Below are 26,492 nucleotides of genomic sequence, written 5' to 3'. Positions count from 1 at the left end.
GGTTAAAGGATTTAAAATGAATGTCTCATACGCTTGACTTACCTTGTGAAATCAATCTTGATGAGTAGTAGCTTATTTCATCTAAGCTATAATTCAAATTGGAAAAGAGGGGGGGGGGGGGGGCATCTAAACATAAAATCCTATTTTTTTATGCTCTTCAATATGTTTAGCTTAGATCTTAAATGAATTATGTGTGGCATGTGCTAAAATGTATTGATTTCTTTGAAAATATGTAGTTTATATAGTTGCTTTTTATCTGGTTATATTAAGGATGTGCGTAAATGTTTGATCAAATGAATGCTTGCTTGCTTGCATTAAATTAAAATTTCTTTTTCAGCAAGCACCCCCAGTATTTTTTTCAAATATGATAGGGGTATATATATTTATTATTATATATATATATATATATATATATATATATTTTTAATTGCATAACTGGTTCGATAACTTCATATGTAAATGCATGCGAACTTGTTATATTGTGTTTGTGCTCAAACCAACTATTTGCTATCATATGTGGTGTGCTTTAAACTCAAATCTTACACGGGTTTTATGATATGTTTCAATTAAGAAGACAAACAATAAAACTGGTTATTTAAAAGAATTAAATGACATGAAAACATGGTTAGAGCATACCACATATCTTTTATTCAAATGATTCATACTCAATGTCTATGTCTATGTGTTTTATGTTTATCATAGCTTTTTTTTTTTTGTTGCCAAAAAGGGGGAGAAGAGACAAAATTGGGTACTTGGGATAAATGTCGTGAACTTGTTTTGATTGATCTTTTAAATCTTTACATTTCTCTTATGCAAAGTTTCAGGGGGAACCTTTCTTGGTTGTACCCACTTTTGCATAAGGTATTTGTCATCATCAAAAAGGAGGGAATTGTTGACCTTACAGGTTATACCCTATTTTGATTATGAAAAATACTCTAGTATTTAATGTCTATCAAGTTTGTGTGCATGTTCATATTACTAAGATAACTCGATCACAGATGAAGACTTAAAGACTAAAGACCCAGAAGATTCATTTTTGTTGTAATTTATAGTATGCTTTGCTCGGGTCTGCAATAGTAATATAGGAAAGGTTTGTAATAATCTACATATCAGGCATGTAGGAACTACAAGTTCAAAAGCTTTAGAACGACCGTAGGTCCTTGCACTTACACGTAAGAGAATCCCCAAAATCATATATATTATCAGGGGAATCAATTAAAATAAATTAAGACTTAAAGGGCTAATCTTGTGAGGTTTCGGGCAACCGAATTGTGGTGTTCAAAACACCTCGGTCGACCAAACCATTGAAAAGTCAAATAGTTAACTTGACTTTGGGCAACCGAACCAAAAAGGACTTCACCGTTCTCGATCAACCAAACTCATAAGTTCACCATTTCCACCAGCTCGGGCGCCCTAACTCTACGTTCAAAATACCCTCGAGCGACTGAACATGTGAGTTTGGTAAACCAAACTCAGGACCAGGTGACCGAAACTCGAACAAATGAAAATAGCCTTGGTTTAGCTACCTAAAGTTCTCACCGGGCACCCGAACTTCAAAATTTTCTTTCCCTATTGTGATTGTTCGGGCAACCGAACCTAGAGTCCAGGCGACTAAAACTCTCGGGTTGCATAATTTTAAACCGCGATAACTCGGGTTAATTAAAGGTAAATTTGTTTTAAAGTTCATTAAATAAATTTGATTATACCCTTTTTGTCTGAACAATTATATTTTTTTTGAAGGCTATATATATACCTTCATTTGCAAAAAATAGTGAGAGATTAGGGATTTGATTAGCTAAAAGTTTCCTTTGAAATTTTCTAAACCGTATTTCTTCATATACATCATATGCACTCATATACTACCATTCTCTTGAGAAATCAAAGTCTTGTGAGTGTTTATTAATTTTCCTAGTGTGCTAAAAACCCTCATTGATTTATTGCATTTTTGATTTTTGGATTGAGGGTTTAGTTAGGTTTTTCTACCGATTTAATTTAATAAGTCTCTGTATGGGAAAACCTTGTAGCTAAGTGAGACTCATTGGGCTTGTATTTTTGGTTGTGCAAATAAAAATTTATAGGCTTATGTTTGAATATCTCTTTGTGCCTATATATTGAGAAAATAATTTTTGAGATATTCTAAATTTCTCTTGGTACAAATCTTTGAAACCCTAAAATTATGATTGATTTTTATCTTTACATAGTTTCAAAGATTAGCTTGTAGAAACACTTTTGTGCTTAAATTTTAGATAATCATTACTTTGAGTGTTGATTGCATATATACACCATTGAGCTTATAATTCTTACATTATTGGTGTGCGTTGATTAATACTTGTACAAATCTGCTTGGTTGAGAAGCATATATTTTGTATACATCTTGTATTGTAATTGATTGAATTCCAAGTGTTACCCTGAATAGGGAGACTAGCCCTGGTGAATAGTCCCAGATTAGCTTAGACCCGATTAGGAAAGTTAGGTGTACCATCCTGGTAAGGTGTGGTTATAGGTTGATGTCAGCCCCATTAATTGACATGGCTGAAATCGATGCCGCTCCACCCGTTAAGTGAGCATTAATGGAAACCCTCTTGCTTGCGAGCTAAAGCGGGGACGTCGGTAATATTGGACGAGCCCTGATAACATATCGTGTGTGCACTTTACATTTTAACACTTTATATTTCCTGCACATGTATATTATTCTCAATTGTCAGTGAATGTTGTGCATAAGTTAATTTTCGCACATTATATTTATCTACGTATTTGGAATTGCATAGACAGACCCTAAGTTGTGTATATACTACTGCTAGATAGTTTAACCTAGGAGATAATTTTTTAAATTTCCAATTCACCCTCCCTCTTGTGAATACACCAAAGTCAATAGAGGGGATCTTATTAAATAAACGTTCCTTAAAACTAATATTGGTGAGATCTGAAATATCTCTTTAACCTTTATTTAACTATTGGGAGACACATAAAAAAAAAAAAATATGTACACACTAAAAAAAATTAAAATATGCACACTTCTTTCTATTCAATAGGTATAGCATCTAACGACCTGCTATTAATATAAATATTTTTTTTTCTTCTATCTGTATATCATAATATCATCTGTATAAAATAGTACTGAAAATAACTTAGGCTCAAAAGAGCACCGAAGAAACTTTGTCTATCATACATAACTAAGCAGTGGTACACAAAATTGGGACTGTCATATACAATACTAGATAACTACTTTGTTCTGAGATATTCTTACTATACAAAAATACCCAGTGATGCCACTACAATCTAAGAACTATCCCAAAACTCTGATATCTCAAAATACTTACCCTTTCCTTTATGGACAGCATAAGCTAATCTCTATCCGCGAGCCTGATCTGCTCACCTGGCTGGATCTCCTGTAATACAGTAAGTCATTGGGATGAGACAACGCTCAGTAAGTGGAAATATGTTATTACTAGTATGTGGCAGCTGAGTTAATCATTTAAAATACTGTAATAATATTGTAATCTAAGAAAACTGATAAATTGTACAAAATATATATCTATCAGGTAATCTTTAAAATATAACTGTGTATCTGAGTTTGCTATCTGAAGGTACTACTAATATAATAGTATAAACTGCTACTGTGTGATATATATGTACATAGGAACTTCTACTATACCCTAGGATATGTAAATCATGATATATCCCCTCATGATAGGGTTGTGCACTCCGTAGGCTGGACTTACTCTGGTCAGCCCTCCAGGTAGGTCAATCTCTATCATCCGCCAATCTGTATCGATCCATGTAGATCCTAACCCACTACAATCACTCCTAGTTGTCTCAAACCTCTGTCATCGTCTAACCAGCTACCTCAACCCAGCATGTTGGGGTGACTACAAATCTCTCCTAGCACGGTTAGACGGAATCCACATACTATCTGAGTTATGTGGTTGCACGTGTCTGAAACTAGCAATGGTACCGTACTCTGTTGTAAATATATCTGTATGTAATTTCCACAGGGATCTGATATCGTGTAATACTGTATACATATATAAATACATAATCATCTTGCTGCTTTTAACATGATTTCAAAAACGACCATATTACTATAATTCTGAGTTGTATTATCTGAGATATCTGACTAAAATATATATATTATCTGTCTGTAACATTTGTGTTTTCTGTCTGTACTATCTGCAATATCTATATAAAATATCTATATTAATATATGTATACTCTGTATATAATATCTGTATACTCTGTATTTAATATCTGTAATCTCTAAATAATCTGCTGTAGCATCTTGATGCTATCACTGTATAATCTATCTGAATAAACTATCTGAGTGTTATGGTTTAGAAATCATGCTTTTCTCTAGGAAATACTGTAAGTCTCATTCATTACTAATAATTTGAATATCTGTATATCTGTAATACTGTAAAATCTATATATATCTATATATATATATTGTACAGTAATAAACTCATGCAATACATTTGAATAAACACAATCTCATGCTCAATTTCTATAATTTTGCTATACAAATAATATTCATAATTCTCTAGAAAAAAAATAATCTGATTTGTATGCTTGTAAATACACATTCATAATATTTTGTATACATATTAAAACTGCTAGAATAGCATATTTCCCTTACCTTAAATCTGAAAAGCCTCTACTAAATTCTGACTCTATACTCGCAGGGTTCTTAACTCAACATCCTGAAAACAATATTCCCCAGAACAAAATATCGGTATTTTTCTGTATACAACACCTCTTATAACTATAGGGAAAGCAGATTCTAAATAAAACACCTTACCCCGGATTTGGGATGAATTACAAACCAACTTTCCCCATGATCAGCTCCGAAAAACTTGCAAAGAACTTCGCCAGGAGCGTCGTGGTGGCCTCGGATCTTCAATCCGGTGAGAAATGGGGCTAGGATCGATAAGAGAAGGGGAGAGGTCGTGAGAGAGAGAGAGAGAGAGAGAGAGAGAGAGAGAGAGAGAGAGAGAGAAGGGTTTTTACACTGAAGATTTTGATTAAAAATTTGAGTTTAAGCTATTTATAGGGCGGGATTCGTCGATGAGACACGTCACCTCGTTGACGAGTCCTATAGAAAGTTCGTTGAGGAACCCGCACCCTCATCGACAAGTTTCAGTCTACCTTAAATCCTCTCTCGGCATCTTCTCATCGACGAGATGAGACCTCGTCGACGAGATCCTAAAGAGCCCTCATCGACGAAACCCCTGTGTTCATCGACGAGCCCTATAAAATTTCTTGGGTTATTACAGAGCACCTCTTAAGCAAGAACACCCTCTTTCTTGTCACTGATTCGTACCTGAATTGTTCATTTACAAATAAATCAGCTGCTGATTTCATATAATAAGAAACTCTCTCAAAGAGCAGACTTGTACACTTGAAAATCACTATGATACCCTCAAAAATGAATTTTCTATGAAGCTAAAGAGGTTTGTTAGGTTTTCTGGATTGAAAACTATGAACATGAAGTACAAAAACCAAAAAAATATTTTGCAGTGGAAGAGAATGATGCACCTCAGCTTTTCAAAGATAAAATCATTGTCTTTTGGTGCTCTATGGTTGCCCTAACATGATTAAGGTTAGCCTTATATAGTTGGGTTTGAAATCTGACCATTTGGCCAAGTTTTGGTGACAATATATTTTGAAAATAGAAAGAAATCGCACTGTTTGAAAAATATATCGCGTACTTCAATCGATTGAACTGGGAGTTCAATCACCTGAACCAATTTAACTCATGAATTTCGAAATAGGCAATACCTTTTCAGTCGACTGAATTTTAGGTTCGATCGCCTAAACATGTTTGTTCGACTAAACTTTTAGTTTTGTTGCCTAACCCAACACTGTATGGGCTTTAATAATGGCAATAGGGATTTGGTCGACTAAACCATAACGCAGGTCGCCCGAACTCACTAATGCTAGACTAGGTTGTTCAGATTCCAACATTCAATCAATTGATCAACATGAGCCTTCGTTGCTTGAACGCCTTGAAATCTACTGCTCACTTTATTTTTTATTCCAAAACTCATTTATATCCTTTGTAAAAGATATTTGGACTTTGAAAAAAAATATTTTCAAGTTATTGAAATAGGTCTTTAAGTCTAATTATTTATCCTAAGAGCTTCATAAACAAACCTAAGTTTAAGTACTTACATGAGATTTATGTTACATTATACATGAAAGATTAACTAAATTTTCATGTCTTGAAGGTTGATCTTTATCCAAGCTCTAGCCAATCTTCATTTTACTTGTTTTCTTCATGACTTTTAATCTTAAATATGGTCCATTGTACTTGTAAAATATACCTATAAATTCACTTGAAAATACAATTAGATTCCTTAGTTTGTCATTATCAAAATGAGATTAAGTCTTGATAGACCAACAAGATGAATGAGTGGTATAACACTAGTTGGGTGTAGCTCCTATAGAAGATAAGATACGGGAGGGACGACTCAGATGGTATATATATATGAACACTTGCAACATAGGCCACATAATGTGCCAGTGAGGAAGAGTGAGTTAGTTACTTGTGGGAGTAGTAGAAGGGGCAGTGGTACACCTAAAATAAGTTGGAAAGAGATAGTAATTAAGAATTTAATATCCCTGAATTTGTCAAAAGAAATGGTTTATAATCACATAAATTGGTGGAAAATGATTTATATACCCGACCCCACCTAGTAAGACTTAAGACTTGATTTTATTGTTCTTGTTGTTTTTGTAGAAATAAATTAAGTTGTCCTATGGACTTTGCACATTTTTAAATATTTGAACAATATTTTTATGTGTCAATGAGAAAAAAAGGTAAATATATATATGAAATAATTCATTTTTTTTCATCTTCGGTTATTAAGAAAAGTAAGAAAAAATGAAAAGTATGTCAAATTCATGAACCAATTTTGATTTTACAAATCATTAATATTTGATTTTTAAAAAATTTTTAATTATACTAAAACAAACTTTCATTTTTAATTGTATTTCATATAAAAGGAAAATATAATGGAAAATGAGTTTCTTACTTATTTTTTTTTTCTTTCTTTTTTCTAAATAAAATCCTTGATTTAAATGGACCCTTGAGAAGTCATAAATCTAGGGTTTTTTTGTCCTAAAAATAATGTAAAATAATACAGAAGAGAAAAGAGATAGGATTTTCCATTTAGGATTGATGAAAATGATTTACAAAATCTTTCCAGCGTATAAACTTTCAAAAAGTGCTCTCAAAATCTTGGACGACGAGCCAAAGGAATGAAAGGATTGATGGGAAACCAACCCCCCCAGTAAACCTGGAGGTAAAGGATGAGAAGAGAATCATACTGGACATGGCTGCTCAGTGCTCACCACCATTGCTTGTTTCCTCTCCATGTTCTGCTAAATTCTCACATGAGCAGACAGGTGACTGACACCACCCTCCTTCGCCTTTACCACTGCAATATGGAAGAGAAAGTGGATGCGGCTGCCCCTCTCATGCACTACGGATTTTTAGCATGCACTATATGCGCACCTGCTGGTGGGATTTTGTGTCTAACTTGCTTTAAGCGTTGAGATTTAATTTAGCCTGCATGGTTTCTGATTTAGCAGCGGCAGAAGACAATGGGCGTGGTTTAATTTTCAATTGGCCATTTTGCCTTCATGGGGTTTTTAATTAAAAACTGACGCACAAAGAGTGAAGTTATGGACGAACTTTTAGAAACAGTAGAAAAGAATATATGTGAGATGGACTATTCTTGCTTTGTAGATTGAGCCCCTAGTAGATGTTTAATTGACAAAAGAGTTCAATACTTTAGTAGATGTTAGGTGATGTCATTCACATCTAATTAATTTAATCAAGCCATGGATTCAATTTATAATATTTTAGCGATCTGGATTTTAATGTGTATGAGAGAGAGAGAGAGAGAGAGAGAGAGAGAGAGAGAGAGAGAGAAATCAATGAATGAATTAAGAAGAGAAGAGAAAAATATTCACTAATTCATCAAAAAAATTTCAAAATTAGAAAATTCTTATGGCTAAACCAAAAAAAAAAGGGGGGGCGGGGGTGATCACAAAATAGTTAAAAGGAAAAATCACAATGTGTAAGGATGTGAGCTGTAATAAAATTACTATTGTAAGCCCATTGTATCCATATAGATGGGGAAGATTAACTCACTTTCAAAAATCAAATTAGGGTACTTGCATAAATTCTTTTGTAAATATGTAGATATAGAGATATGGCAAGCTACTAGGATCTTGCTTGATGATTAATATAAGAAAATGTATTAGGAGCTAATGAAGGCAGAATCAAAGGAAAGAGGATAAGAAGAAAATAATTAAGTGTTACTTCCTATTCTCAGAAGTTAACTTAAAGTATCTATGCCAAATAGTTATCTTGGTGGGGTATGAGTAATGAAGATTTAAGAAGAACAAATCAAAATATTTGTATAGACCCGAAAAATTATAACTATTAAAATAATCAGGAAAGATAATAAATATAATAGATAAATAAATAATAAGGGAAAAATGGAAAATTTTAAAAGAAAAGGCAGTAGACCTCGTCAACGAATCTCCTGTCTTCGTCAACGAGTGATCTTCTAGGGATCATTGACGAAGTTCAGTCCCTTATCGACAAATATATCCCGAGAGAGTGAATTTCATATTTTAGGTTTCGTCGACGAATGTATCCTCTCGTCAACGAATTCCCTTCTGTGGTTCGTCGATGAATTCTGTCTTCTCGTTGACGAAGTCATGTGACAACATCATATATAAATTGATTGAGGAAGCTTCTCTGCGAAGAAATCACTTTTTCTTCGTTTTTCTCTCTTTAAAATGTCTCTCTACCTCCTCTCTAAGATTCTGGCTCGGATTCAGCCCGAAATATTGTGTATATATTGTTGGGCTTTTGTGGAGCCTAGTTACGTTAAATCTGGACGATGACCCGACCTTTCTTTAATAAGAGATTTTTATCCTAGGGGATTTAATTCTGGTTGAGGAGATTTGCAAAAGAGATGTGGGTGAAACCTCAGGATCTGGTTCTACCCTAAACCTTGAGACAAGAGGCAGAGGTCATGAACAAAATTCAGATCGAGGTAGATCAAAATTCAGAAACTATAATCGAAACAGAAGTAAATCTAGATCTGGAAAAAAGGGACAATGTTGGAATTGCGGGAAAACGAGTCATTTTAGGAGACAATTGAAAATTCTTAAGAAGAAGAATGAGGATGATTCTGCTAATGCTGTAACAGAAGAGGTACATGATGCACTACTTATTGCAGTAGACAATCCACTTGATGATTGGATTTTGGACTCAGGAGCTTCGTTTCATACCATTTCACACCATGAAATCATACAAAACTATGTAGCAAGAGATTTTGGTAAGGTGTATTTGGCTGATGGTACAGCTTTGGATGTTGTGGGTATGGGAAAAGTCCGGATGTCGATGTCCAATGGGCCTGTTTGGTTACTAGAGAAGGTACGACATATTCATGACCTAAGAAGGAATTTGACTTCTATTGGATAGCTTGATGATGAAGGGCATACGATGTTGTTTGTTGGTGGCACTTGGAAGGTTACAAAGGGAGCCAGAGTATTGGCTCGTGGAAAGAAATCTAGTACTCTATACATGACCTCAAGTCCAAGAAATACAATTGCAGTTGCTGAAGCAAGTACTAATACAAGCTTATGGCACCGCAGACTTGGTCATATGAGTGAGAAGGGGATAAAGATGCTACTGTCGAAAGGGAAACTACTTGAATTGAAGTTCGTTGATTTTGACTTGTGTGAAAGTTGCATCTTAGGAAAGCAGAAAAGGGTGAGTTTCTTGAAAAGTGGCTGAACACCGAAGGCTAAAAAATTGGAGTTAATGCACACAGATTTATGGGGGGCCCCTCCTGTTGCATCCCTTAGAGGCTCAAGGTACTACATTACTTTCATTGATGACTCAACCAAAAAGGTATGGGTTTATTTTCTGAAAAAGAAATATGATGTATTTGAAACTTTTAAGAAGTGGAAGGCTATGGTTGAGACAGAGACAGGTTTGAAAGTAAAATGTTTGAGGCCGGACAATGGAGGAGAGTACATAGATGGAGGGTTTAGAGAGTATTATGTTGCACATGGAATCAGAATGGAAAAGAACATTCCTTTGACACCACAACAGAATGGTGTGGCTAAGCGTATGAACAGAACTCTCAATGAGCGTGCTAGGAGTATGAGGTTGCATGCTGGACTACCAAAAACTTTATGAGCTGATGCCGTTAGTATAGCAGCTTATCTGATAAACTAAGGACCTTCAGTTCCCATGGAGTTTATACTTCCTAAAGAGGTTTGGAGCGATAAATAGGTAAAGTTCTCTCACTTAAAAGTTTTAGGTTGTGTTTCTTATGCTCATATTGATTCTGATGCTCGTAGTAAACTTGATGCAAAGTCCAAAATATGTTATTTCATTGGCTATGGTGATGAAAATTTTGTCTATGGGTTTTGGGATGAACAAAATAAGAAAATCATCAGAAGTAGAAATGTGATATTTAATGAAAAGGTTATGTACAAGGATACGTCAACTGTAGTGTCAGATATCACAGCAATAGACCAGAAGAGATTTGAGTTTGTTAACTTAAATGAGTTGACTGAAAGTACTGTCCAGGAAAGGGGTGAAGATGATAAGGAGAATGTAGAATCACAGGAAAATCAAAATACACCTGTAGATGTGGTCCACAGATCTTACAGGACCATTAGACCTCCACAGCGTTATTCACCTGCTTTAAATTATCTTCTGCTAACTGATGGTGGTGAGCTAGAGTGTTATGATGAAGCCTTGCAAGATGAAAGTTCAAGCAAGTGGGAGTTAGCCATGAAGTATGAGATGGACTCCTTGTTGGGGAATCAGACATGGGAACTAACTAAATTGATAGTAGGGAAGAAGGCTTTGCACAACAAGTGGGTATACAGAATAAAGAACAAACATGATAGTAGCAAGCGCTACAAAGCCAGATTAGTTGTCAAAGGGTTTCAGAAAAAGGAAGGCATTGACTTCACATACATATTTTCTCTAGTTGTGAAGATGTCGACAATTAGACTGGTACTAGGAATGGTGGCTACAAAAAATCTACATCTTGAGCAGTTAGATATGAAAACGGCATTCCTTCATTGTGACTTGGAGGAAGACATCTACATGATTCAGTTAGAAGGGTTCATTGTCCAGGGACAAGAGAATTTAGTTTACAAACTGAGAAAGAGCTTGTATGGTCTAAAATAAGCTCCAAGACAGTGGTATAAGAAATTTGATAGTTTTATGCATAAAATTGGGTTCAAGAGATGTGAAGCTGATCACTGTTGTTATGTTAAGTTCTTTGACAATTCTTATATCATTTTACTGTTATATGTAGATGATATGCTTATTGCAGGGTCTAGCATTGAGGAGATTAATAATCTAAAGAAGCAATTTTAAAAACAGTTTGCAATGAAGGATTTAGGAGCTACAAAGCAAATCCTTGGAATGAGAATCATTAGAGACAAGGCTAATGGTACATTGAAGCTTTCACAGTCAGAGTATGTGAAGAAAATTCTTAGTAGATTGAACATGAATGAAGCTAAACCAGTGAGCACTCCCTTGGGTAGTCATTTAAAATTGAGTAAGAAACAGTCACCGAAGATAGAAGAAGAAAGGGACCATATGAGCAAGGTGCCCTATGCCTCAGCTATTGGCAGCTTGATGTATGCTATTATGTGTGCAAGGCCAGACATTGCACATGCAGTGGGAGTTGTGAGTAGATTCATGAGTAGGCTGGGAAAGCAGCATTGGGAGGCAGTCAAGTGGATTCTGATATATCTAAGGCGTTCGTCAGATACATGTCTTTGCTTCACAGGTACAAGCTTGAAACTGCAGGGTTATGTAGACGCTGATTTTGCTGGTGATAATAATAGTGGAAAAAGTACTACTGGTTTTGTATTTACCTTGGGTGGTATAGCTTTATCTTGGGCTTCAAACTTACAAAAGATTGTTACTTTTTCTACTATAGAAGCTCGGTATGTTGCAGCAACTGAAACTGGGAAGGAGATGATTTCGCTACATGGTTTTTTAGATGAATTGGGTAAGAAGCAGAAGATGGACATTCTACACAGTAACAGTCAGAGTGCAATTTTTCTTACCAAAAATTTGGTTTTTCATTCAAAGTTGAAACATATACAAACAAAATACCACTTTATCTATTACCTTGTTGAAGATAAGCTGGTAATACTTAAGAAGATCTGTGGATCTAAGAACCCGGCAGACATGTTGACTAAGGGTGTTACTATTGAGAAGCTGAAGCTGTGTGCAGCTTCAGTTGGTCTTCTAGCTTAAGGACAGGAGGATGAGTTGCAAGGATGAGGGATTGTTCATTTGGAGGATTGCAGTCGATATTGGTGGTTGAACTAGTCTCCAAGTGGGAGATTTGGTGGGCTTTTGTCGAGCCTAGTTACGTTAAATCTGGATGATGACCTAACCTTTCTTTAATGAGAGATTTCTATCCTAAGGCTTAGTCCTTGGAGCAAAGGCTTGGGCCCAAGTTGTACTCGTGGGGGTCCGGGGGCAACACCTTAGGAAAATTTTTTGGGCCTGTTTTGTAGCCCATTCGGAACCCTGTCTACAGCATATAAAATCATTATTTTTCAGGTGATTTGGGTTAAGCGGTCACACTTGCGAGAGAGTGAGAGGGAGAGCATTGTATTGCCGCACTCTCTGTGTTTTCTTCCTGATAATAGTGAAATCCTTGCAACTCCGTGGATGTGGGCAAAATTGTCGAACAACGTAAATACTATCTTGTGCGTGTGATTGATTTTTCTTTGGCGTGTATTTTTTCTCTATTTTGTTCCTCACAGCTTTTGGGAATTTGTTCTTAATTCCCAACATATATGTATATGATTTTCATTTGGGCTCTGAAAAGTCGACCATTCGAATTGTAAATTTCTGAGCCCAAGACCGTGCTACTGGATATTATTTGTGAAAATTGAACGTTAAAATGGTAGATTTTCTAGTTAATTGTGTAAGAGATTAAATGTATATTTTCAGTATATGAATGATGAATGTGGGTTGATTTATTTCACAGTAAACGTATGAAATATGTTGTTAAATTGCATAGCATGAGTAAAATCAAGTTTTATATTAAACTATGATATATGCATTAGATGCAGGAAATACTAGAAATGTATTAAGAATTAAATGTGATATGATTTATTCTGCATGTGTTTTGATAATGTTTAATTATAATGTATGGTTTAAGAACTCTGGTAGACCAGAAAAGGGCACAATATTGTTGCGAATATGTATGGAAATGCTAGTGCACCCACATGTCCTAGATAAAGTGTGGAGATGGGATGGTCGATTGTGTTGGGATGGGTAGTGTAGAGACCTGACGAATTATAGAAATTAAATAATAAAAGAGGGAGAAAAAGGAAATTTTAAAAGGGTTCACAGTAGGATTTCATAGACAAAGTGGCTTATTGGGATCATCAACGTGGACATGTGTCTCGTCGACGAGGAATTACCAAGAGGGGTGTTTAAGGGCTTGAAATTCATCGACGAAGAATAAGTGCTCGTCGACAAACCTCCTTCTTGCACTCGTTGACGAGATGAGGTGACTCGTCAATGAGTTTGCATTTTATATATATACTGAACCCAGATTTGTGGTGAGAAAATTTGCATATGGAGCTTCTCTCTCTAGATTTTCACCCTCCTCACCTTCTCTCTAACTTTCTGGCCCCATTCCTTGTCAGATCGACGATCCGAAGCCACCACGCTACTCTAGAGAAGATTTTCTTCATTTCTGCAGGAGTGGATTGTTGGTTAGGCTAACTTGGGAACCATCCCAAAATTTTGGTAAGCTAGTTAATTTCAGTTTTATTGGGTATTTTGTGTTTTTGTACTGAGGAGAATATGTGAGGAAAGATAATACTGAAGTTTTGTTTGGGGAAATGTTAATTTCAGGGTGTTGTGCTGGGAACACTGCAGGTGTTGGATTGAGTGCTTTGTGGGCTTCTCAGTAAGTCAGGTAAGGGGATAAACTAAGTCAAAAATTTTTATGAAATTATTTATTATTTTACAGCATTAAATTTAAGGAAAGTACGTATATTATATAATTATGTTTGGGAAATACTGTTATGAATAGGGATATGATTTAAATGTGATTAATTAAAATATATTATTTTGGAACAGATTTTACAATCAGGAGGTTACCTATTTTGAGTGGCATGAGTTTAATTTCCATATAATTGTATATATCATAATAGAATTTTTTTCCCAGATCAAGCATGATATGATAGTTTTCAGGGAAATTATAAAACAATACAGGAATCATGATTTTATTTATTAAAGAGTACCTAAAAATTATGTTCAGTATATTATAATATATCGGCACAGATTCCATGATTCATGTTATATTATGCCAACGCAAATGCTGTGATTCATGTTATGTTATGTCGGCATAGATGTCGAGATTCATGTTGGCGCAGATGCCATAATCATGTATGACAAGATAGAATTTATGAAATATTTACATGACAGTTATTATTACGAAATATGAAATAGCTATGTTTAATATATGAAACTTATTATAGGATTTCAGAACCCGGATGGTATGGTTTAGTTCAGTTTCAGGAGCACAGTACTATAGCTATGTGTTCAGAATTATGATAGTGCTACCACACGACCAGTAGTGTGGGAGATGGCAATCGATGTGGCTTTAGTTTAGAGTGGAGTAGTCCCCTTGGCAGTTTGGGACCAGAAGGGACAGACCCATCGTACTCATAGACTTATGTTTGATCTAGCATAGTCGGCCAGCCATTGCTAGGTCCCACCATCAGGCTACACAAGCTAGTCATGTGGGGGTAAGACATGACATCATCTAGCTATCCATCCTGGGTGTATTTCAGTTCTGTTGTAGTGACCCAGAGAATTCATAATATTTAAATAATAAAAGGAAGGGGGAAAAGGAAATAAAATAGGGCACAACAGGTCTTTGCATTCGTCAACGACGTAGCATATTGGACTCGTCGACGAGAAAATATCGAGAGGGGTTTTGGGTGATGCTGAATTTTGTCAACGAGAAGAGAGTTCATCGACGAGTTGTCTTCATGACCTCGTTGATGAGGTGACGTGGCTCGTCGACGAAGGCCAGTGTATAAATAGTGTTAAACTCCATTTTCAGCTGAATTTTTGGCGTAAAATCTTCCTCTCTCTCTCTCTCTCTCTTATTTTAGTTTCCCAACCTTCTCTATAGTTTTCTAGGTCCGTTCTTCACCGGATCGATGATCTGAAGCCACCACGACACTTTTGGGGAAGTTCTCTGCATATCAGCTGGAATGGATCATCGGTGGGTCAAGTTTGGAATTCATCCCAAATTTAGGGTAATGCTTTCTACTCAATATTTGACTTCTTGACAGTTGTAGAAAGCGTAGTACGTGTAAAAATACTAAAATTTAGTTTTGGGAAATTTCGTTTTCAGGGTGTCGAACGAGGAACCCTGTGGGTGTGGGACTATTTATTTTAGGGGCTTATCAGGAATTAGGTAAGGGAATAAACTAAGCTAGTTATTTTATGAAAATGTATGTATATTATTACATTATCTGATTTCAGGAAAATAAATATATTTTTATATATGCTTTATGGTTGGGAAGTACTGTTGTAAAAGATGATATGTTTTAATATGTATGAAACCTATTTCGTGTGGCATGAGTAGAAATTATAATGAAATACTATTTTTCTAGGAATATGATAAAGATATGGATTTTTATAATGTAAAAAACTGGCGTACGAGCCGAGATTTTTATATAATTTGCTCGCGTATGGGCCGAGCTATGGATATGTTTGCCGACGTACGAGCTGAGCTATGGAAATGTTTTCTGGTGTACAGATCGAGCTATGGATATGCTTGTCGGCATACAAGTCAAGCTATAGATATGTTTGTCAGCATACGGGCCGATCTATAGATATGATTTGCTAGTATACGGGTCGAGCTATGGTAAAATATGAAATACAGGCTTACGGGCTGATAATTTTCATGATATATGTATATATGAAAATGATATGATGATACTAATTTGGTAATTAATGGTATGAAATATTCACGTATCATATTTTCATTATATGCTATATGTTATCAGAACCAGGTGGACTTGATTTAGGCTAGTACTTGTATGGTACCGATGCTATGTGTTCATGATTTATCATGATATTTGTGTTAACCCTGCTATACAATGTAGCGTGAGGTTGGATGGTTAATGTGGTTTTAAGAAGTGTGAGCACCCCTGTTGTACGGACCAGGTCTAGCAGACCCATCGGACTTACAGACTGTACTTTTGACTTGGCAATGGTCGGCCAACCATTGTCAGGTCCCGCCTTTGAGCCACACAACCCAGTTATGTGGGGATAATACATGACAACAGCCAACTAACCTACCAGGATTGTTTTTGTATTATATTATATGAGATGAATTATGTTTATGAAAATCATGTATGTTCTGCCTATATTTTTTCCAGATATGATACAAATAGTTATACTGATATGTTTATGTACGATTTTATATAGAACATGGAAATACTCATGTTGCCACACACAAGTATTAGTTTATTTTCCTTACTAAGAGGTGTCTCACCCCGAAATTTTATAAACATTTTAGGAGCCCCTGATAGGAGAGCGAGTAAAGTTTCACTGATTTAGTACTATTGATCTGCCCTCTCTGAAGGGTAAGTTTTGGTAGAGACGGTTGGATTTTGTGGAAAATGTCCCTAGGTCTTTCTTTTGGGATGTATATACCTAGATATAGTGGATGTAATAACTCTAGTAATGAGATGGATGATCTTGTGATTAAGATATTATGATTTTATGTTTCCTGCTGCTTAGACATCCGTTATGTGTTTCTGTTTTATCCATGATACCCACAGGTTCAGGTTGATCATGATCTGTTGGATATATTATATTGGTTTTATTATGAAATGAAAAAAAAAAATGTCAAAATTAGGGGGGTCACTACAATTGTACAGTTATATAAGATGATTTTCATGTATATAAATCTAGTATGCTTTATTATGATATGACAATCATGTTTTACTCAGTTCTGCTATGGATAGATTTTACCAAATATGCTTATTATACTGTTTATATGTATAACACAAAGAAGCTCATAGAGCCACACACTGATGTTAGTTTATTTTCCTTATTGAGAGGTGTCTCACCCCAGCTATATAAACGTTTCAGGAAATCCAAGTAGAGGAGCGGATAGAGCTCCACGACAGTAGAGACCAGTCGGGCTACCCTATCTAAAGGGTGAGTTGTTGAGTTAGCGTCTGGTTTATTTTTGGGTTATGACCCTAGGGTACATTTGGCCTTTTTGGTGGATGATTGTATATATAATAGGTTTTGTAGAACTCTGGAACTGTGGCTAGCTGGATGATATGTATGTGATTATGTTTCCTACTGCATAGGTATCATAATGATATTTTGGTTATATTCCTAGTACCAATGGGTTTAGGTTGATTATGTTATTCAGTTGAATAGGATTTCATAATTATTGTTATGAAAAAATATGGTAAATTAGGCAGGTTGTTACAATTTAGTATCAGAGCCTAGGTTACTAGGTTCTATAGACTATAGAGTGTAGCAGAAACAATACCAGTGTATAGGAAGAAGATTTGAGGTTTTGTTTTGCAGTTTAGAGGCTGAACTTCCATGGTGGTTTCTGTATCTTTCCTGGGGTGATGATTTCAGGAAAGTCATAGTAAACTATTGTTGGGTTGTGTTTTTAGAGTGTAGAACTAGATCTTGAAATAAGATAAGGAAGTCAAGATAGGGGATTTTGGTTAGATACGTATGTTATGAGGATAGGGTCCCTATGTTATGTTTATTGTCTTTTCAGGATGGACCCTGGAGGAGGTAGCGCCCATGCGAGAGGTAGTGACGATGCAGGGCCCTCGAGTGTAGGCGGGGCTAATTCTAATGTGGTATTATGCAATGTGGCTTAGCAGGTTATGGCTGAGATCACTAGGAACTCCAGAGAGCATGGTGGTCCATCTGTAGGTCATGGTTGCACGATAAAGAAATTTACTACGATGAATCTTCTAAAATTTTCAGGACGTGTTGATCCTGCAGCGGCTGAGAATTAGATTGAGGAGATTGAGAAGGTTTTGGCAGTATTACAGTGCATGGAGGAGCTAAGGGTACTCTTCGCCACCTATAAACTGACAGGGGTGGCTGAGAGGTGGTGGACTATGGTTAAACTTCTGGAGTAGTAGAGAATGACCACGATTGTTATGACATGGGATCGATTTAAAGAATTATTCTTTGACAGATATTTCCCAGCCACTGTCAGGGAAGTTAAAGTGGAAGAGTTCCTGAATTTGAAGCAGGGACAACAGTCGGTCCAGCAGTATGTGGCATCGTTTATCGAGTGGTCCCACTTCACCCCGTATATCGTTCCTGATGAGGTAAAGAAAGTAAGACAGTTTGAAAGGGGATTGAGGCGTGAGATCTACAGGTAAATTATGGTATTGAAAATACAGTACTTTGCTAAGTTAGTTGATAGAGCAGCTTTGGCTAAGGCTGGTGAGCGGTTGGGTGCAGAGGAGTAAGGATAGAAGAAGAGGTCCACATCTTCAAGCTTTCAATAGGGTTTTGGTTGAGGTCAATGGAGGAAAGGAAACTAAGACAGAGGTCAGGGAAAGCAGACCGGGGGTTGTGAGTTTTAGGGTGCTCAGACCTACCCTGTATGTCAGATATGTGGAAAAAGGCATCAAGGGGAGTGTTGATCTGGGAGAGGTGTATGTTATCATTGTGGAGGATCGGGGCATCTAGCATAAGATTGTCCTACACCTATTGGTACTGCTTCTGCTCCCAGGCAATTTAGGGGAGGTTACCAGGTGCTTCGTGGAGGTCAGCAAAGGAATGTAGCCCCGGTGAGGGTTTATGCCCTAATGCCAGGAGACCCTGAGACGGTTGCAGACATCATGATAGGTACCCTTACTATTTTTTCGTGCCATGCTATTGTTTTATTTGATTCAGGTGCTACTGATTCCTTTGTGTCGATGAATTTTATTAAATTTTTTAGAGGCGAGACCTAGATATTAGATGTAGAAATGTCAATAGCTTCACCGACTAGTTCAGACATAAAGTGTCATAGGGTGCTCAGAGGTTATCTCATAGAAATAGGGAAGAGTACTATTTGCTGATTTAGTCATACTGGACATGCATAGGTTTGATGAAATACTGGGTATGGATTGGCTGGTAGCTAACTGTGCTAATATTGACTTCCATTTGAAAGAGGTGATCTTCAAACCACCAGGCAAGTAAGAATTTAGGATTGTGGGGTCATAAGTGTGTTCCCCACTTCAGTTAGTGTCAGCTATGCAAATGAGAAGGCTACTCCTGGATGGTTGCCAGGGGTTTGTGGCTTTTGTAAAAGAGATGTTAGGAAATGAATTGAAGCTTTTTAATATGCCAGTGGTAAAGGAGTTCTTAGATGTTTTTCCAGACGAATTATCTGGTTTGCCTCCTGATCGCGAGGTAGATTTCCCTATTGATCTACTTCCCGGGACAGCATCAATCTTTAAAGTTCCTTATAGAATGGCTCCAGCAGAGTTGGGAGAGCCAAAGGATCAGTTGCAAGACTTGTTGAATAAAGGGTTTATTAGGCTCAGTGTATCACCGCGAGGAGCTCTAGTGTTATTTGTAAAGAAGAAAGACGAGTCTATGAGGATGTGTATAGATTACAGGGAAATTAATAAGATGACAATCAAGAATAGGTATCCTATACCCCGTATAGACGATCTATTTGATCAGCTTCAGGGTACATGAGTCTATTCTAAGATTGAACTCAGATCATCCTACCACCAGGTGAAAGTAAAAGCAAAGGATGTCTCGAAGACAGCCTTCAGGACCAGGTATGGGCATTATGAATTCCTGTTTATGCCTTTTGGTCTAATGAATGCTCCTACTGTATTCATGGATTTGATGAATAGAATCTTTCATCAATATTTAGACCAACTTGTTGTGGTTTTCATTGATGATATACTAGTTTATTCGAAAAGTTTTGAGGAGCATGAGGCACACTTACGACTGATACTCTAGATGCTTAGAAAAAAAAAAAAAGATTGTATGACAAGTTCAGTAAATGTGAGTTTTGATTGGAGAAATGGCATTCTTGGGACATGTTATTTCAGGGGATGGTATTTTAGTGGATCCCAACAAGATTGAGATAGTGTTGAATTGGGAAAGGCTGAAGAACGTTCAAGAAATCAAGAGTTTCTTGGGACTGGCGGGATATTACCATCGATTTGTTGAGGGATCAAGGCCTTTAACGCGTTTGACCAGGAAAAATGTCAAGTTTGAATGGGATGACAGCTGTGAATAGAGCTTTCAGGGACTGAAGCAAAGGCTTGTCACTGCACCAGTGTTGATCATTCCATCAAGGGGTGATGGTTATGTAGTTTATAGTGACGTATCTTTGAAAGGGTTCGGTTGTGTATTGATGCAGCATTGTAAGGTTGTAGCTTATGCCTCTCGACAATTGAAAGAGTATGAAAAGAACTACCCTACCCATGATGTGGAATTGGCTGCAGTGGTGCACACGTTAAAGATTTGGAGGCATTACTTGTACGGTGAGAGATGCGAGATATTCTCCGATCACAAAAGTTTGAAGTACTTCTTCACTCAAAAGGAGCTGCACATGAGATAAAGAAGGTGGTTGGAACTTATTAAAGATTATGACTGCACTATTAGTTGCCACCTAGGGAAAGTAAACGTGGTATCTGATGCTCTTAGCAGGAAATCAGTAGAATAAGTACTGACAACTATGGAGGTTCAGCATCCGATTCAAATGGATATAGAGAGACTCGGTGTAGAGTCGGTAGAGAGTGATCCTTAGGCATTTATTGCTAGCCTGGTAGTACGGCCCAGTTTATAGGAAAGGATTAAGACATCCCAAAAGAATGACGCGGAGTTGGTGGAGTTGATCGAGAAAGTGCAGGATTGACAGGGGGAAGAGTTTAGTATCCGAGATGACGGAGCTCTGAGGTTGTTCTCCAGATTATGTGTGCTTGCAAATGCTGCTATCAGAAGGACAATTTTAGAGGAGGCTCTAAGGTTCTTGTACATGGTTCATCCAGGTAGTACTAAAATGTATAGGGATCTGCGAGAGTCTTACTGGTGAAGCGGCATGAAGAAGGAAATTGCCAAGTTTGTGCAACAGTGTTTGACGTGCTAGCAGGTAAAAGCTGAGCACCAAAGGCCAGCGGACTAGTTGCAGCCACTTTACATCCCAGAGTGGAAGTGGAATCATGTATCTATGGACTTTGTGATGGGATTGCCACTGGCACCACATGGTCAGAATGCTATTTGGGTAGTCGTTGATATATTGACGAAGACTGCTCACTTCATTCTTATTAAAGTCAACTACTCCATGAATAGACTGACAAAATTATATATTCAGGAGATTGTATGATCATATGGAGTGTCAGTGTCTATTATATGAGACCGAGACCCACGATTCACGTCACAATTTTGGAGGAGCATGCAAGAGGGTCTAGGATCTTAGTTATCTTTCAACACGACGTTTCATCCTTAGATGGACGACCAGACTAAGAGGGTGATTCAGACATTAGAAGATATGTTATAGGTGTGCATGCTAGAATTTGAGGGTAGTTAGACCCAGTATATGTTGTTGGTAGAGTTTACATACAATAACAACTATCAAACCAGCATTAGCATGACACCATATGAGGCGTTCTATGGTAGGAGATGTCGATCTCCTCCTTACTGGGATGAGATTTGTGAAAGGAAAGTTTTGGGACCAGAATTTTTCTAGTAGGTGTACGATAAAGTTCGGCTCATCAGAGATAGGATCTGTGCAACTCAGAGTCAGCTAAAAAGCTACACCGATACGTGCCGCAAGAAATTGGAATTTGAAGTTAGGAATCTTGTATTTTTGAAGATAGCACCATTGAAGGGAGTTGTGAGGTTTGGGAGGAAGGGTAAGTTGACCCTTAGGTTTATTGGCCCTTTCGAGATTCTTGAAAGAGTAGGGTCAATTGCCTACTAGTTGACTTTACCACCAGCATTATTTAGAATTCATGACGTATTTCGTGTTTCCATTTTAAGGAAATATGTCCCAGATTCCTCCCATATCATCAGTTATGCCAAGTTATAACTTAATGATACTTTAGCTTATGAGGAAACTCCAGTGCAGATTCTAGACACGAAGGAACTTGAATTGCGTAGTAAAAGGATTCCATTAGTAAAAGTCATGTGGAGGAATTATGCAGTGGAAGAAGCTTCTTGGGAGCTCATGGAAAAGATACAATAGAAATACCTGCATCTGTTCAGTAGGGAATAGCAGTAATTAGGAAGAGATACAAGTAGATATGTAATATTTCTTTTGCAGGTTAGTTAGTGAATATAATAGTACTTTTAATAGTAGATAGTATTTTGATTGCGGGAAAATTTTATTTTATGTATATTTGTAATCTCCCAAAACCTTGAATGTAACCATGGTATTCTTCCACCATAAGTGAGGGTAAGTAATAAATAAGTAGCCCATTTTCTTTAAGGGATGGTGAATCACTTAAATAATAAATTTCGAGGATGAAATTTTTATAAGAAGGGGAGAATGTAGAGACCTGAAGAATTATAGAAATTAAATAATAAAATAGTGAGAAAAAGGAAATTTTAAAAGGGTTCACAGCAGGCGTTCGTCGACGAAGTGGCTTATTGGGATCGTCGACGTGGACACGTGTCTCGTCGATGAGGAATTACCGAGAGGGGTGTTTCAGGGCCTGAAATTCATCGACGAAGAATAAGTGCTCATCGACGAACCTCCTTCTTATGCTTGTCGATGAGATGACATGGCTCATCAATGAGTTTGCATTTTATAAATATGCTGAACTTATATTTGTGGCGAGAAAATTTGTATATGGAGCTTCTCTCTCTAGATTTTTGCCCTCCTCACCTTCTCTCTAACTTTTTAGCCCGATTCTTCGTCCAATCGACGATTCGAAACCGCCACGCTACTCTAGGGAAGTTTCTCTTCATTTCTACAAGAGTGGATCATTGGTTAGGCTAACTTAGGAACCATCCCAAAATTTGGATAAGTTAGATAATTTCAGTTTTATTGGGTATTTGGTATTTCTATACTCAGGAGAATATGTTAAGAAAGATAACACTGAAGTTTTTTTTTTTGGGAAAATATTAATTTTAGGGTGTTGTGCTAGGAACACTGCAGGTGTAGGATTGAGTATTTTGTGGGCTTCTCAGTAAGTTAGGTAAGGGGATAAACTAAATCAGAATTTTTCATGAAATTATTTATTATTTTACAGCATTAAATTTCATGAAAGTACATATATTATATAATTATGTTTGGGAAATACTGTTATGAACAGGGATATGATTTAAATGTGATTAATAAGAAAATATGATTTTGGAACAAATTTTACAATTAGGAGGTTACCTATTTTGTGTGGCATGAGTTTAATTTTCATATAATTGTGTATATTAGAATAGAATGTTTTTCCCAAATCAAGCATGATATGATAGTTTATAGGACAATTATAAAATAGTACAGGAATTATGATTTTATTTATTAAACAGTATAGAAAAATTATGTTTAGTATATTATAATATGTTGGTGCAGATGTCATGATTCATGTTATATTATGCTGGCGCAGATGCTGTGATTCATATTATGTTATGTCAGAGCAGATGCTGAGATTCATGTTGGTGCAGATGCCATAATCATATATGATAAGGCGAAATTTATGAAATATTTACATAACAATTATTATTATGAAATACGAAACAATTATGTTTAGTATATGGAACTTATTATATGATATTAGAACTTGAATGGCATGGTTTAGTTCAGTTTCAAGAGCACGGTACCATAACTATATGTTTAGAATTATGATAGTGCTACCACACGACCAGTAATGTGGGAGATGGCAGTCGATGTGACTTCAGTGTAGAGTGGGGTAGTCCCCCTGGCAGTTCGGGACTAGGAGGGTCAGACCCATCGTACTAGGAATTCTGGTTGTAGAATGAAGATTTAAGAAGAACAAATTAAAATATCACCCAGGGATTTCAATAAAAGCTCACAGCAGATTTTTAGAGAGTGTAACAAGAGTATAACAAGAATTTGAATTGTATGTGTGAGTTTGGTTATCCTAATTTGCGACAAAATAATCTTTATATAGAGTAGGAAACTTTCTTACCATTTTCCCTAAATTTGGAAACTAAAACGTTCGAATTTCGAAGGAAAATCCGTGCTGTTAAAAGTTTAAAACATAAACTTCAGTTGCCTAATCTATGAGGTCAGTCGCCTGAACTTATTTAAAATAGTGCATCAAAATAGGCAATGGTAGTTTAGTCAACTCATGTTGAGGGTTCAATCACCTTTTTAATTTAGGTGTAATCCCAAGAGAGGGGGTGAATTGGGAATTTTCAAAAACCTTTTAGATTAATTACCACTTAATCCCTATCTCTAAATTTAATAAATTGATTGCAGGGGTTTAAGACAGATTTAAATTATTATACCAATGAATTCTTTTCACCCAATTAATAGTTAAGTGCGTGTGGGGTTATTCAACATACACATACAAGATAGATATTGAAAAGCATTGCCAAAAATAAAAGGAGTAAAAGAAGAGAAAAGGCAAACACAATGTTTACAAGGCTTAGCCAACCCGGCCTATGTCCTCGCCTTCAACAACCCACTCAAGGATTCCACTAAATCCTTGCTTCTTTAACCGGGACAGAGCTTCCCTTATATTCGCTGCTTACAAGAGGCATAGCTTCCTCCTCACCCAGTTCACAACCCGAACTATGATTACAATATATAATGTCAAATCTGCAAAACAACTCAAGATTCGCTTCTAACAAAGCTAGTGAGTACAATTGAAACCTAACACATATCCATATGATGAAACTTGAAGTTCAGTATGTATGTAACGATATAATCGTTAGATGAATGATATGCTTCAACCAATTTCCCTTTTATCAAATCTCCCAAGTAATGATATAAGTAAAAGCTTTGGAGAGATTAGGGATCTAGTTCAACTTGCTAAATGCACGAATATCAAACGTGAACTTATCAAAAGATTTATCTTGAATATTATAACGATCAAAATCAATAAGCTTTCTTCCAAATATTCAACCATAATATGATCTTTGTAATATGCAAATATATATATATATATATATGATGTGATTTCCAAAGATCAAAATCTAATATAATATTTTTTAGAAAATATCCCTTAATAATATATATAGTTACGAACACTAAGGATATTCAATCAAGTAGTTTTGTAATATCAAAAATATCAAGTCTTTAACTGAAAACTCACTTGAATAAAAAATATTTAACCAATGGCTAAAGCTTTTCTCAATTAGTGATCTTATCAAAATGATTTAAATATATACACACTCAAGATAAACCTCTCAACAAATATTCAATAATGGATTTTGGGATGAAAAACTCTTTGAAAAATAAATATTAATAAGTAAATCAGTTTAGATGAAAAATAATCTATAAGAATAACTATTAACAAGATAATCAATGTACCAAACCTCAGTAACAACTTGATTGCACACCAATCACAAGAAAGTCTTTTGAAGATCAACATAGCTTTAGCTCAGATTTGAAGTATAAGACTTGAAATCCCAATCATGAACTCAGCACTGAATTCTCAAAGTTGTGCTAATCTTACAATATGTTCAATCGTATGCCAAAGGTTCGTTCTCACTTCACTTCTTAGGGGCACAAGGGTTTAGATGTTGATTATATAGGTAACCTTCTCCTTAGGATGATTTCTAACCCTTAGATCAACTTGATGTACAAAATAGCTCGCATGTTCTCTCATTAAAAATCAAAATTTTTAACTTTCCCGCAGGTTCATACGACTAAAGGTTAGAGCCCAGATGACTAAAGTTCCTTAGAGCTTCGAAAAAATTAACTTGGACACAAGGTTAGATGACTGAAGTTGGGGTTCAGTCTTTTGAAGTGTCGGGTTCAGATGACTGAAGTCTAAGTTCAGTCTTCTGATGTGCTTCTACCAGGTTCTTTGTTTCACCATTAATTCTTCAGACGACTAAACTTAATATTCGGTCTCCTGAAGAAATTCTTCAGACGACTGAGCTTAACTTCGATCATCTGAAGTTAAATCTTTAGACGACTGAACGTAGAGTTCTGTCTTCTAAACTCTTCATTTCTTGGATTTTTCCTTTTTAGTTTCAAAAATCTGTTTTGCTCTCTTTCTTCGCTCTTTTAAAAAATATTTTCTAGGGTTTCAAAAATATCTCTAGTTCATAAATATCCCCTAATGATGTTCATGAGATGCATGAGTCCTAAGGTCAGTATAGGGTATATTTTGAGTTTCAAATTAAAACATATGAAATATGTAAATACATTTAGTTCTAAGTACCCATTCCCATGACGTTCTTGAACTTTCCGCTTGCATCTTCATTCTTCTACTCTTTTAGTTCCATGGATTGTGCCAAG

This window comes from Malania oleifera, chromosome 11 (genome assembly GCF_029873635.1).
Source record: "Malania oleifera isolate guangnan ecotype guangnan chromosome 11, ASM2987363v1, whole genome shotgun sequence".
Classification (NCBI taxonomy): Eukaryota; Viridiplantae; Streptophyta; class Magnoliopsida; order Santalales; family Ximeniaceae; genus Malania; species Malania oleifera.
This window is presented reverse-complemented; position numbering follows the sequence as displayed.